This window comes from Cricetulus griseus, chromosome 2 (assembly GCF_003668045.3).
Source record: "Cricetulus griseus strain 17A/GY chromosome 2, alternate assembly CriGri-PICRH-1.0, whole genome shotgun sequence".
In the NCBI taxonomy this organism is placed as follows: domain Eukaryota; kingdom Metazoa; phylum Chordata; class Mammalia; order Rodentia; family Cricetidae; genus Cricetulus; species Cricetulus griseus.
This window is the reverse complement of record NC_048595.1, coordinates 364969029-364972355: the sequence shown is the minus strand read 5'-3', so window position 1 is coordinate 364972355 and position 3327 is coordinate 364969029. Positions and strand designations below refer to the sequence as shown.

At 43.2% G+C, this 3327-nt stretch overlaps 1 pseudogene; it reads left to right on the top strand.

Moving 5' to 3' along the window:
- Positions 1-452: 452 nt before the first annotated feature.
- On the top strand, positions 453-1174 carry LOC100759134 (annotated as a pseudogene).
- The last annotated feature ends 2153 nt before the right edge of the window (positions 1175-3327 follow it).

Genomic DNA, 3327 nt, shown 5'->3' with positions numbered 1-3327 from the left:
TGAGTGCTGAGTGGCCAGCCACAAACAAGATCCACCCCAGCACGGACTACCAGAATTGTCATTTTCAACACAGGCCTAGTCATGACACATGCATCCTTACTGTTCTAGATTCATATCTGTTGCCGTGATTAAAAAAAAAAAAAAAAACACTCTGACAAAAGTCCACTTAAGGGAGGACAGGCTTTATTTCATCTTATACTTCTGAGTCACAGTCCACAGACATGAAGGAAGTCAAGGCATGAACTCAAGGCAAGAACTGAAACAGCCCTGGCATGATTCCATCTTTCATGTCTGTTCTGAGAAGCAGTCAAACCTCAGTTTGACTTCTCTCACACTGAAATGCACACCTCCACCTCATGGAAGACTCAATGGACATGGACATGAGCCATTTTAGGTCACAAAACTACCTTTTCTGTTGTGAACTAAAAGCTTACAAAAATTATCACCTTAAGATGGATTCACAAAACTACCTTTTCTGTTGTGAACTAAAAGCTTACAAAAATTATCACCTTAAGATGGATAGTGACAATAACGAACACCAGTTGTAGTTGTCACTAAGAACAGTTAGTTTAGGGGCAGGGGCAAAAGATGAATTACACATTGTAGAGGCAGAGGCAATGAACTATGAAGGCAGTCCAATTAAAGTAACACTGGCAACTTTGAAAATGTCTGTACAACCCACAGTTTCCCTTGGGGGCTTTGAAATTGCACCACCTGTGGTCTTATGGTTGAGGTGTGGTACAGGACCTGTGCACATTAGTGGACAGCACCTAGTAGCTGTAGAAGAAGATGCAGAGTCAGAAGAAGAAGATGAGAAGGATGTAAAACTCTTAAGTATGTCTGGCAAGAGATCTGCTCATGGAGGTGGTAACAAAATTCCACAGGAAAAAAAGTAAAAATTGATGAAGATGAGGAGGATGACAATGAAGATGATGATTTTGATAATGAAGAAACTGAAGAAAAAGTTCCTGTGAAGAAATCCGTACGAGATACCCCAGCCAAAAATGCACAAAAATCAAACCAAAATGGAAAAGACTTAAACCTGTCAACACCAAGATCAAAAGGTCAAGAGTCCTTCAAAAAACAGGAAAAAACTTCTAAAACTCCAAAAGGACCTAGTTCTGTAGAAGACATTAAGGCAAAAATACAAGCAAGTATAGAAAAAGTGCATTGAACAGTCCTGGTCCCTACTGGTAAATTAAGCCCAAAGATGGGGAAAGAAGAAAGGAAGAAACAAATACAGCCCATACTAAGTGCCATCAACAATCCAGACTGAAGCCTTCTAGTTTAATCTCAATCCCCTTTCCTGACTGGCCATTCATTTCCCCCCTGCACGCTGAAAGAAATCTCTTCTTTTCCTAAAGCATTTTTCTTTCACTCTTGTGATGCAGAGAACTTTTGCCTCTTTCTGTGCATATGCCTCATCTCTGACCATGTTTTAACACCTTTGTATCCTTAGCTGCTCAATAAATTTTTGAATGCTCCAAAAGAAAGAAAGGTATAAAGAAGGAAAGAAGGAAGGAAGGAAGGAAAAAAGAAGGAAGGAAGGAAGGAAGGAAGGAAGGAAGGAAGGAAGGAAGGAAGGAAACTGAAACAGTAACCATGAAGGGACACAGCTTGCTGGCTTCCTCCTAGCTCGGGCTAGACTGGCTTTCTTACACAGCCCAGGATCACGTGTTTAGGAACCGTACCCTCCTACGTCCATGTCAACAGTGAAGAAAATCCCTCATAGGCATGCCCATAAGCTATGCTGATCTAGGTGATTCCTCAGTTGAGACTTGCCTCTAGATGACTCTGGGCTTTGTGGAGGTGACCATTAAAGCTAACTGGGACATTTAGGAAACTCCTGTGTCTTTCATTGTAGAAAAACTACTTACCTGCAAGGATAGATGTAGGCGAGGCAAGGCTTTTCTTTTTTAATGTAAACGATTATACTCATTTGTCATTATCATCATTGCAGTGGGCTAAGGTACATGCTAAGGCATCTGTTTGGAGGTCAGAGGATAATTTTCCTAAGAGTCAGTGGTTTCCTTCCACCCTTACGTGGATTCAGGGGATGGGATCCAGATCAACCATCTTACACAGTGATTGCTTTTACCCGCTGATCCATCTGCAAGCAGTTTGTTGAACTATAGAACTTCACAAACCCTGATGCTCACAACAGGGCTCACCTGTGTCTGAAAAGAAAGATACTAGTGGTAGGGAATGCAGCCAGGTGAGACCCAAGAAGGCAGAGAGCTGCATGCTTATAGGACGGAACCGGATCCTGGAGAGGACACAGAAGACCCTGAACCACGTGCTGACTCCCAAGGGCAGCCAGTAAACTAGAAGATGGCAAACTATGATGGGGACAGCTGAGTCCTGGTGGTGCCTTTGGTGACTATTTACATGGTGCAGTCACTTTAACTCCATTGTATCTGCAGACACCTTTGTTCCAATCGAGCTCATCTGAGGCTGTCCATGACTTTGGAAGAAATACCACGCACCCATCCCAATTCAGGGTACACATTAGCACTTCAAAAAGAGACAGAGAAATAGTCACAAATATTCTCTCCAGATCCCTTCAGCCAAGCCCTAGCTCTGTCTTCTGGGAACTCTCAGCACATTTTTCTCTAAGGGCATCTCCTCCAGGGCCTCCATTTCTCTCCAAATTCCATGAATGGGGGCAAACGGAAGATGTGGAAACCGACTCACAAGTCAAGAGCGCAAAGGGAGAATGCCCAGATTCACAAGAAACACTGGCTGCCACTCTTTTCTCCCTCTGCTGCTTTTGACACAGAACAACTTGCTGCAGCCTTGAGGTAAAGCTACCTTGACTTTTCAAGCTGAATTTATTGAAGCCAGGAAGCCTAGGTGGATTTTTACTGTGGTGCAGAATTGGGAATTACTCAGTCTCCTTCATTAAAGAAAGCTGCCACATACAGGCCCTTTTGTAACTTTTCTGGAAGAGCCTTTGGCATTAAGCCACAAGACAATGTCAGAATCGAGTCTATTGGCATCAAAACATCAGAGTGATAATGAAGCCTGGAGGTTTCTGTGACTCTCGGATGCACTCCTTCAGAGTCATAAATGAAATTGTTTTCTTGGACCCATTTCATCTGGGGAAAGGAGATGTGGTTCTGCTGTGTTAAAAAAAAATGACCAGGTTTTGAGGGTTAGCTTCAGGTGCAGCCCTTGACACATAGTTTGTGCTTACAGAGCTGAAATATCCAAACAGATCGATGGGTCGTCGAAGCACCAGCATCCAGAATGATTGCCGCTCCCTCAGAAGCAAATCCAATCTCCAGCAATAATGCTGACATGTGAGCCCCAGAATTAAATCACAGG